This window comes from Mesocricetus auratus, unplaced genomic scaffold, assembly GCF_017639785.1.
Source record: "Mesocricetus auratus isolate SY011 unplaced genomic scaffold, BCM_Maur_2.0 Super-Scaffold_100010, whole genome shotgun sequence".
Classification (NCBI taxonomy): Eukaryota; Metazoa; Chordata; class Mammalia; order Rodentia; family Cricetidae; genus Mesocricetus; species Mesocricetus auratus.
The window spans coordinates 7,492,300-7,504,317 of record NW_024429194.1 but is presented as its reverse complement, the minus strand read 5'-3'; the positions used below and the strand labels follow the sequence as shown (position 1 = coordinate 7,504,317).

Sequence of the window (12,018 nt, the reverse complement as noted above, 5' to 3'; positions counted from 1 at the left end):
AAGTGGGAGATACTCTTCAACGAGTTGGTACAGGAGACCACTTCCTAAACATAACACCAGTGGCACAGGCACTGAGATCAACAATTAACAAATGGGACCTTCTGAAACTAAAAAGCTTCTGTAAGGCAAAGGACACAATCAAAAAGACAAAAAGGTAGGCCACAGAATGGGAAAAGATATTCACTAACCCTACATCTGACAGAGGGCTAATCTCCAAAATTTACAAAGAACTCAAGAAACAAGTCTCCAAAACACCAAAGGATCCACTTGAAAGGTGGGGTACAGAGCTAAATAGAGAATTCTCAGTAGAGGAGGCTAAAATGGCCAAGAGACACTTAAGAAAGTGCTCAACATCCTTAGCCATCAGGGAAATGCAAATCAAAACAACTCTGAGATACCATCTTACTCCTGTCAGAATGGCTAGAATCAAAAACACCGAAGACAATTTATGCTGGAGGGGATGTGGAGAGAGAGGAACACTCCTCCACTGCTGGTGGGAATGCCAACTCATACAGCCTCTTTGGAAATCAGTATGGAGATTCCTCAGGAAAATGGGAATTAATCTACCACTAGACCCAGCAATTCCACTCTTAGGCATTTATCCAAATGAGGCAGGTTCATACAACAAGGGCATCTGCTCCACTAAGTTCATAGCAGCATTGTTTGTAATAGCCAGAACCTGGAAGCAACCTAGATGCCCCTCAACTGAAGAGTGGATAGAGAAAATGTGGTACATTTACACAATGGAGTATTACTCAGCAGAAAAAAACAATGGAATCTTGAAATTCGCAGGGAAATGGATAGCACTGGAAGAAACCATCATGAGTGAGGTAACCCAGTCGCAAAAAGACAAACATGGTATGTACTCACTCATATATGGATTTTAGATATGGATCAGGATAGTGCCAGTCTGCACTTCCACAGATAGAGAGTCTGGGAAACAGGAAAGAACCTAAAAGATATGCATATATGCATAGTACCCAAGAGAAGAGGATGGAGACAAGATCCTCTGAATGGATGGGGAACAGGGCGAGGGGGGTAGTGGGACCTGGGAAGAATAGAGGGGGTAAAGAGGAAGGGAGTTGGTCATGGGGGAACAGGAAGTTGAGGGGGTGGGGGTAGAATAGGGGGAAGAGGGAATCATAGGATCGAAGACAGATCAGGCACCAGAGTGACCTCGAGTGATCTAAAGGTATAACATCAATTGGCAAGCTAAGCAATAGTGGAAGGACCACCGCGAATGCCCATTCCTGATAATGAACTTGATGTCTATAACTATCCGGGAGCCTTCATCCTGGGACTGATGGAAGCAGAGGCAAACACACAACTAAGCACTGAACTGAACCCAAGGAACCCAGTGACAGAGAGAGAGGAATGATGAGCAAATTGGCAAAGAATGGGCTGGCAAAACCAGCAGAGACAGCTGATCTGAACAGGGGAGTGCTCTTGGACCCCAGACCGACAGGGGGGAGGCCAGAATGGGACTGATCTGGACCCCCCAAATGTGAGTGTCAGTGAGAAGGCCTGGACAACCTATGGGGCTCTGAGCTGTGGATCAGTGTCTATCCCTGGTATACAATCTGTCTTCATGTGCCTATAGCACAAAGAGAGATGCTCTCTCAGCCTGGACTCTTAGGGGAGTGCCTTGACCCTACCAAGAGTAAAATGATAGACTCTAGACATCCCCTATGTGGAAGGATTTGGCAATAGGGTGGGAGGGAGGGTGGAAGGGGAGTGCGGGAGGAGGGGAGGGAGAGGGAACTGGGATTGACATGTAAAACAAGCTATTTAAAATTAAAAAAAAAGGAAAAAAAATAAATAAATAAATAAAAAGAAATAAGTCAATATAAAAGCTAATTGCATTGGATACTGGAGACTTTGTTTTATCTTGCTTCTTACAGCAGGAAATAATTGGGAATTCAACCTTGAACAAGCGCGCCTTTCACAGATTCTGTTAGTGGAAAGCAACTGCCAATGCAATCAAGTCTATTTTCCTTCCCATTGATGTGACAGGTACACATTGGATGAGAGCACGGGAACACCTGCACGTCTGCAGGAGAGCGCCAGCCTGGCTCCCCTCCGATTGCTACCTCTCTGTCTCAGGTCTAAACAATCGTGACCATTGACTTATCAAATGCATGACGTTTCTGAGGGAAAGGATTAAACAGATCGCATTACAGGGCCTCTATCTCCTTTTCCAGCAGCAACAACGCCAGGAAGACTTGACCCATGTAGCATGAAGCTGTGTACATTATTTCCCTGCGACACACCTCTTCCCAACAAAACTCAGGACAGCTGACAAGAAGTCAGTGTCTGTCCTTGTGCGATTTTTGTCTTTACCAAGTTAGTATTCAGTGTTTCGTACATTTCAAGGTGTTTACTGAAGAAAGGCATTTAGATTCACTCTTGTTTTGCCCGATAACTTACACACACACAAAAAATAATTGGAAGTTGAAACTTAAAGTTGGAAATTTAAGTTGAAATGTGTTATTTAAAAATTCATAAATTGATTTGTTGAGTTTTTAGGAAAATGTATGAAGAGTTAGGCATGCTAGATACTCATTTTCTAAGGATGTGTCTCAGTGGTAAGTGTATTTATCTGGAATGCCCAGGCTCCTCGATTTGGATCCCAGCACTGCAAAAGAAAAAAAAAACTTTAAATTTTAAAAGAAATCACTACACTTTTTGACACAAAATTCAAAGCATTGCAGATTAGGCTAAAATTATTTACCTGATGAATTAGCTGCATTGTCCCCATAGAAGAATTTCCCAACACTCAGAAAAAAAATCCCCACCGGAAACACCAGCCCTCACGGTTGTGTGACATGCGCCAAACTCATGTCTTGGATTTGACCTCCAGGGCCTCGTCAGCAACTCTGCAGTAGTCTTTGATTTTTTTTTAAAAAAGCACACTAAATTCAAAAAGCCTCATCATGCTGGGCCACCTGTTCTATGGTAACATAACTCTTAAAATCTCAGAAGACTTTGTCTTTTCAGGTCCTTCATTTCTATTAAGGGAGCTAAGAGAGACAATCGCAATCTTGAAAATTATTAGTCCACGCAGGGGTGAGAAGTTTGTCAGCTCTCCATCCGAATCATAAGTGCTTTAGCTCAGAGTGACACTTAGCCCTTCCATTCACAAGCATCAGAATGAATCCCATGACCCACCACGGTGCAAGTGACATAAAACAAAATACCATTGTGTTTATCAGAGTAAGAAGAGTGGCAATGTTTAACAAGAAGCAGAGATCACTAGCCTACAGCCGCCCCGTTTTGTGTGTAGCGTGCATGTTTTCACGTGGAGGGTTGTATGGAAGGAAGCTCATCAGACACCTTTCTCCTTGTTTTCTGAGACAGGGCCTCTCACCGAGCCTGGAAGGCTACGATTCACAGAGGCTGGCAAAGCCTGGAACTCTTCAGCGCCTCTTGCTTCTGTCTCCACGGTGCTGGGATCACACACAGGCTTGCACTGGCTTAGGGTGGAACTTCTGGGGTCCTGAACTCAGTTTCCCCAGCTTGCCCAGCAAGTACTCTACCAACTGAGCCATCATCCCAGCCCTATGTCGGGATGAGCCCACAGTATTGTCCATGCCCAAAGGGGCGTGGGAAGGGCATGGGCACAGGTGAAGATAAAAGGAAAGGCACTCTCTCTTGGAAGCCCGCCACATTCCCAGAGCTTCTATCCCTGTTTGTCTTGTAAGCATATTTAATAAATACACTAGACCTCCTTTTTCAGATAGCGTTATTTCCATCTTCAGCCCTATTTTAGGGGGTTTTCATTCTTTATTTTTCTTTTTTTTTTATTTAGGTTAGGAACACGTTTGTTTCACATGTCAATCCCAGCTCCCTCTCCCTCCCCTCTTCCTATCCTCCCCCCTCCCCACCAGGTCCCTCAGTCTCCTACCCAATCTCCACTCCGATCTCCAGGGACGGTGAGACCCTCCAAGGTGGATCTCTAGTAACTGTCATTTCATCCAAGGCAGGGCCTAGGCCCTCCCCCAAGAGTCCCGGCTGAAAGAGTATCCTCATTGTGGGATGGGCACTCAAAGTCTATTTGTATGCCCAGGGATAAATACTACCCAAGGCCCCATATATTACCTAGGCCTCCTCACTGACACCCACATTCAGGGGGTCTGGGTCAGTCCCATGCTTTCCACACATTCTTTATTTTTTTTTTCTCAAATGCTGGACTTGAGATGACTCGCATTGTCACTGCATTCTGATCTTTGTGAAAATCCTCACAGGGGTACTTCCCCTCACGGGGGTACTTCCCCTCACGGGGGTACTTCCCCTCACGGGGGTAATTCCCACCAGCACTACCCAAACAAATCTTCCCTTCCCTTTCCCTCACCACCCTGCCCCATCTGTTTCTCCCCCACATCTGTGTGAAATAGTACTTTACTTGTTACTTGTTTTACACACACGCTAAATTTAAATTTATAGAACTCCATGCCTTCTGTTACACACTGGCTCACTGGTGTATCTCCAGGGACTACCAGTTAACGTTTTTGAATCAACAAATGCAACAGACCAACATACAGATGTTTAGACACAGACCAACGTACAGATGTTTAGACACAGACCAACGTACAGATGTTTAGACACAGATCTCTATCCATTCGTGTGTAGATGTGTGTCAACGTTAGTTCCATGCACACATTGCAAGTAAGCAAATTTAATTTCACATTGCACTTTAAATATCAAAAGAAAACCTGCCATCTTCGGAGTGAGTGTTGTGAGAACACTCTGATTTCCTCACGAGCTTCCCTCTGCTAGTGGTACTCTTGAAGCGGGGCAAAAACTAGGTTTAGGAGCTCAGATTCACAATTAACCGAACCCAGGAAATGAAGAGACTCTTCAAATAGTAACTTGTTTTCTTTGAAAAACGGATTTAATCATTCATGTTCCCTTTCCCATTATTATCTCTCCCAAGATCATAGGTGAGCGGGCCGGGTGGGGCGGAGTCTGGGAAAGGTCTGGGTCCTGAAAGGCTCCCTGTGTCCCGTGGTTCCTCTCCGGTCTCCTCTGCACACTGAATGAACCTCAGTTCCTCACTGACAAGCTCAAAAGGGAACCAACTCTCTCTGGCAGTTTACTGTCTGTCATTACTACCCCTCACAGGGGCATCCTAGGAAATGGCTGTGTTCAGTGTTTGTCTCGGCGACTCACCCGGTCCTCAGCAGTGCAGGGGCTGATGGAGCCAGCCCGCTAATCCTTGGCTACCCAGATGCTTCTACCTCACACCCTGCCCGCTTCCCCTGAGGTAAAGGTTGTGGTAGCAAGGACCCTTAAACTTATCTTTATTCAACTTCCCACAACTTCTCTTCTGGTAATGAGTAGAAGAAACTCTGCCTTCCTTTTTCTTATTCATTATTTTTGAGTAGGAAACTTTTCATTGGGAAGGCAAGAGAAAATAAGGCTGGAGACAAACAGATTGCCTTCTCCAAATGTTCTTTTTTTTTTTCTTTTTCATTATTTGAAACACCATTGAAAACATTCCTGCGTTGCAGTCATCTGGATATTATTAAAACTGCACCGACTCTTGAGATGCCTGACCTTTACCTTAGTCACTTCATAAAAGTCCATCCCCGTCCCCGAGTAGACTCAGTTTGGGACATCAGACTGAAAACTTGGTTGCCAAAATGCCCATCACCAAGGAACCACCTTAGGACACATTTCTTTTTGTTTGTTTGTTTGTTTGTTTTAGGCTGTTCAATGAAGAAGTTTAAAGAAACAAGGCATTAGGTGTTATATAAATGTGTCCCTCAGCTAAAATGACTGCAGGAAAGAATGAGCTTGAATAACATTAGAGCCAAATTACCCTCGAAATCTGTGTTACCATGAAAAATTCATGTAGCCCAGAAGCAACCAAATCATCAGAATTTGCAAAACTGCACAAGCCTATGCATTTTATTTCATACAAAATAATAATTTAAAGTGCACTTTCCCCATTTGCACACACATTCTTTGCCAGAGAAAACAGGGTTAATCCAAAGTTACCCAAAAGCACAGGTCTCCAGGAGCCAAGCTGAAGGCTGAGCAGACTGGCTTCCTTACCACCGGGCTGGTCTCTCTTCGCATTCAGCACAGAGGAGTGATAAAAGGCGTTATTAATTAAATACAAAACAACAATAAATCAAACTATAGAATCAGACCCCACCAGAAAACTCCTGGAGCTAATAATGAACACTTCCTGCAAAATAGCAGGACACAAAATTAGTATTCAAAAAGCACTACCCTTACAATATACCAACGGCAGGCTGAGAAGAAAATCAGAGAAACAGTCCCATTCACAACAGCCCTAAGAAGAGTAAAAGCCTCACAATAAATCAAGTAATGCATGACCTCTACAATTAAGATATCTAAAACACTGAAGAAGGGAATTGAGCAGGACATCCCATACTCATGGATAGGAAGAGTCAATATTATGAAAATGTCCATCCAACTGAAAGCAATTTACAGACTCAATCCAACCTCAATCAAAATAACAACTCGGTTCTTCACAAAAAATAGATTCATATGGGGACACATAGGACCCTGTATACCCGAAGCAATCCTGAACAACAACAAAAACTGTTAGATACATTCATATATCTGACAGCAAATAATACTACAGGGTCAAAGTAATACAAACATCATGATGGAGCTGCTAGAAAAGTTGGGCACTTACAACTTTCCCCTTAACATTCTCCTCACATCTGTAACACTCTCCTCTTCCTCCACCACAATCCAGACACCAGAAATATCCTATATCCATTCTGAAAACCCACACTAGAGACATCTTTGACAGTTGTGGGAATCCCACTATTGTGATTGACCTCTGCACCTCAAGAGGTCTATTCTGAGCTGCCTTCCCCAGTAGTGCATCATCTGGAATCTGTGAGTCTCTGGAACTCTGAGACAATGGCTGTCAAGCATATAAAAAATTTGCGGGCTGGAGAGATGGCTCAGTGGATAGGGGCACTGACTGCTCTTCCAAAGGACCCGGCTTCAGTCTCCAGCACCCACATGGCAGCTCACAACTGTCTGTAACTTCAGTTCTAGGGACCCAACACCCTCAGAGACATATGTGCAGGCAAAACACTAATGCACATAAAAAAATTGCACCTGCTTTGGTTAACAAGAAACTGAATACCGAACAGGAGAAGGTTCACAAATGTTGATTGACATCTCTGAGACTGGAAATAATTCTAAGTTTGATGTAAATGTCATCTTTAAAGCATCTTTTGCTGTCTGCAAAGCTAGTGTTATGGAGAAGCTTGTGCCCCATACCATCACATCGCTGACTTGGATGGAAACCCCACAGTCACCCTGCTACCCTAGCTTTCAATGTGATCAACAATGGCGCTCATGCAGACAGCAAGCTGGTCATGCAAGAGCTCACGATATCCCCTGTGGGTGCATTCAGTCGTTCAGCTTCGGGAAAGCCATGAACATTGCAGTAGAAGTCTACCACAACCTGAAGAAAGTCATCAAGGAGAGATGCGTGGAAGATGCCACCAACGGTGTCTGGGGAGTAGGTTTGCACTTGACAACCTAGGGCACAAAGAAGGCTGGCACTTGCTGATTGGGAAGACCTGCTATTCTGACCAGGTCATCACTGGCCTGGACACGACTGCCTCTGAGTTCTTCAGGTTTGGAAAAATAACACCTTGGAGTCAAACCTCCTGAAGGTACCAGGAGGTCATACCTAATCCTGGATTATCCAGGGATGTCCATTGGAGACTCCTTCAACCTGGGTGACTGGGAAGTGTGGCAGATGCTCACAGCTAGTTCCAGGCATCCAGGTGGTTGGGGGTGATCCCACATTGACCAACTCTAAGAGGACGGCTGGCTGGGGCTGTGGAAGAGAAAGCCCTGCCGCTGGCTGGTGCTCAGAGTGAAATGCACTGGCTTGGTAAGTGTGCATGTCTTCCTGCATCGGCAGAGGCGGCGGCGGCGGCGTGCTGTGCCGACCTGAGCGACTGGCAAAGTATAATCAGATCCTAAGAGTCAAGGGGGAACTGGACCCAAGGCCTAGTCTGCTGGCAGGTCTTCAAATTCCTCTGACCAAGCGAACTGTGGGTTGGCAATTCTTGGAGGCCGCAGTCCCCACTAGCTGCTTCGACCCTATTCTTGATGTCATCCAGCAGCCCTAGGCTGGCCCAGTGCTGGTCTCTGTAGTTGACACCCTCTCCTGTCACTGACCCAAAGCTTTGTCTGATCATCCAGAGCTGGGCATCCCAGCTCAGTAATCATATGATCAGTCCAAGTTACTGTTTCTTTGGCTTCACCTTCCGCCTAGGGTCTGGAGCCTAGGTACCTCTGCTTCTATCCCCAGGGCAGCCACAGGCCCAATTCCTTGTAGTTCTGTTAGCAAAATAAAAACCTCAATACCCAACTTTAAAAAAAAGACATGTACTTCAATACAATAGAGCAGAGGACACAGAGATCAGTCCATGCAACGAGAGCCATCTGTTTTGTTTTCTCAAAGAGAAAAACAAAATTGCAGTGGAGGAAAAAAATAGCATTTTTAACAAATGGTGTGTGAAAAACTGTATACCTACAGATAGAAGAACAAAACTTGATGCTTGTCTCTCTTCCCGCATATAAATTGAATTACAAATGGATCAAGGACCTCACCATCAGACCCAAAACTCTATGATTGCTAAAGGAATAACTGGGTTGTACACTGCATGATACAGACACAGATAAGGGCACCCTCAATGGGACTTTGGTTGCTCAGAAACTAAAGCCAATAATTTGTCAAGTGGGGCCTCATGGGACTCAAAGGTCTCTGTACCGCAAGGTAAAGTTAGTGAAGACACAGAGAGTCTGTGCTAGCTATACATCTGACATAAGATTAATGGGTAGACTACACACACACACACACACACACACACACACACACACACACACACACACACACACACACACACACACACACACAAACTAAGCATTAAAAAAACTAAAATCCACCCAACCAAAACAAGAAAACATCTATGGCACTGAATGGAGAAATCTCAAAGAAATGCAAATGACTAACAAATACTTTTAAAGGTGTTCAAAGTCATTATCTGTCAGGGGAATGCAAACGAAAACCACTTTGAGATTCCATTGCACTCCAGTCAGAACAGCCACCATCAAGAATATAAATGTCAACAAATGCTGGCAAGGATGCGGCCAAAGGAAATTTAATATACCGTTGGTGGGAGTGCAAACTGGTGACAGCTACTATAGAAATTAGTCTGGATGTGTCTCAAAAGTGTAAGAATAGAACCTCCATATGATTCCGATGTACCACTCCTGGGAATACGCCCAGCGTCTGCACCCCACAGAGGAGATACCTGCTCATCCATATTCATCGTCACTCTCTCTAATGACTGGATTTAGGAAATGGAATCAGACTAGACATGCGTCAGCTGAAGAATGGATAATGAAAGTGTGGTATGTATATACAATGGGATTTTATTCCACACTTAAGAGGAAAAAATGAAACTGTGAAATTTGCAAGAAAATGGATTGGACTGGAAAATATCAAGCTCGTCGAAGCAGCCCAGGCCCAGAAAGAAAAACGCCATCTGCTACCTCTTTCTATGACGATCCTAGCTTTGAATTTTTATATTCTTATTGTCAAGCTTGTGTGTGAGTGTCTATAGCGGCCGGGAAGTAAGAAATGATTCTGGGGGTGCGCTTCAGCTGGGGGGACGGGCAGTAAGACCCATGTGCCATGAAAGAAGAAGGGGAAAACACTAGATCTGTAAAGGTTTGTCTGAGAGTAGGATGAGGGGAAGGCATGTGGGAGAGGGCTGAGGATTCATAGTAAATCCATACAGAAACCTACTACTAAACAGTACGATTAAGTAACACTGTAACTCTTGAAAGGGAATCTGAACGGAGGTTGTTGGTCTTTAAATAAAATCCCAATGCCAAGTACAGGAGACCTCCATATGAGTTTATCTCCAGGAAGGGCTGGGAGGTCCCAGAACAATACAAGCTATTGCTGTTGCTCATAGCTCCCCCATCAAAATTAGATTATAATACCTCATTGCTAAAGATACATTTTGGATATGGTGTGCAAAGAAGTCTTGCCCCACTTACTAGTGTCCACAGTTATAAAGGAGCTATTCTGGCTGCTGGAGGGGTAAAGTCAACATTTTTAACAAGCTGTGGTCCCTGCACGCTGCAACACTAACCTATTAAGCATGTCACCTGCACGGGTGCAGTAGCAGTATGAATGCCTGGGGGTGGGGAGTGACTAACCGCTCCCTGATTCTATTTGAAGTTCATTTCCCAGGAGAAAAAGTAGATGTGCTATAACCCTGGTCAAAGCCAAAGGTCCTGGGGTGTAATTTACCACTGTTCTTCCTGTAAATGGATAGGTTGTTAAAAGAAGCTTTTTCTTTGCTAGCCGCTTTGGTTTATCCCCCGCCAGCCGCCTGGGCTCTGCCGAGATGTAGTCCCCAAATAACACACAGGAAGCTATATTAATTATGAAGCTGTTGGCCTTGCTTGTTTCTTACTGGCTAGCTCTGACTTAAGTAATTACCCCATAATTGTTAATCTAAGTATGTCTCTTACCGGAGAGGTTTCCGGGCTTCCTACCCCAGTGGCGTTACATCTCGACTCTCTTGTGTTTCTCCTTCCCAGAGTTCTCCTGGACTCCTAATCCCTCCTATCTTGGTTCCCTATAGGCTCAACAGTACTTTATTGACATAAGACTTCCCCAACAATAGGTCGTCAACGTTCCTTCCAAATATGTTTATGCACATAGCCAGGTGCTCAGCTTGCAGCAGGTGAAAGTTAATGCCGACTCAGAAATGGTCAAATTCCTGAGATTAAGAGACTGTGTAGTGCCTAGCCCTAAGTGGGACCTCTGTTCCAGCCTGTCGGGGACCTCCAGCCATCAGTCAACTAGGCTGTATCACGTACTCATAGAGAAGATGTGACACTAAGACCACGCTGCCACCCCTTCTGACATAAAGCAAATTCCAAGAAGCAGGCCTACAGATTATCTGTCAGTTAAAGTCTAGCGTAATTGGAAAACTACAAGGTCCTCGGGAGATAGGCCTGAGCAATAGGAAATTGTAACAGATAGGATCTGACCCTGCTGTCAGGTTAGCAAACAACATAGAAGGTCCCACCCCTGACCCCTTGCCCTGTAGGTTAGGTTGCCAGGCAACGCAACAGACCACCTCTCCCACTGACCTCTTGCCCCTGCAGCTGCAAGTACACCTTCCCCCCTTCCCCTCCTCGCTTCTCCTATATAAATCCCTTTGGGATGAAATAAGTTGTCGCCTTGATCAGAATCCTGTCTTGGCATCAATTCTTTGTATCCCCCTGTCCTCCATCTTTCTCCTAGGTGTCTACCAGACCCACATTGAATGTTTTGCGGGTCAGGACAACAACCCCTTTCAAGATGTAGGCAACATTGCAGAAACAGATCTGGGAAGGTTGCGAGGGCCGGAAGTTGGGGAGGGAGGCTATGAAACACTCTCTTCTCGATGTGGCACCATTATTACAACCGTGAATACACAGAAGCTATGGCTACCTCCCTAAAATGTACATGAGACTTAGTCCTTTTTATCACAGATGGGAGGGGTGCTCATGAGCCCCGCCCTCTCTATGTAGTTATTGGCTATTACCTGTGACTGGAGCAGATGGTTACTTTTTGTAGTGGTGTGGCCACTGCCCATATTTCAACAGTAACCTTTCTATTCACATTCACCTAAGCAATCCTAGTTAAACTCAGCATGTCCAAACCAGAAGAAAGAAAAAGAAAAAAAAGAAAAGGACATATATGTGGGATAGGACTAGCTGGCAAGAAAAGCCAGGAGGCATAGGAGGAGGATAACAGAGCCTAATTGGGGGTAAGTAAAAGCACGATACATGGTTTATATGTATGCAATAGTTAACACGTAAAGAAAACTGTGTTTGAAGCTCCCATGTTATAACCCACGTCCCCCCTGCAGCAAAGGCAGATGAGATGAGGGTACACTCATGAGACCCAACCCAGTCTTTCTCACCCTGGAGTGCTTG

General features: G+C 44.8%; 1 long non-coding RNA gene across 1 annotated transcript; it reads right to left on the bottom strand.

The window, feature by feature from the left end:
• Window positions 1-2,467: 2,467 nt before the first annotated feature.
• On the bottom strand, window positions 2,468-10,599 carry LOC121142720. Its single transcript, XR_005879762.1, has 2 exons — window positions 10,561-10,599; window positions 2,468-2,635 (listed from the first exon to the last, which is right to left on the bottom strand). It is a non-coding gene; the product is annotated as an uncharacterized LOC121142720 (long non-coding RNA).
• Window positions 10,600-12,018: the final 1,419 nt, after the last annotated feature.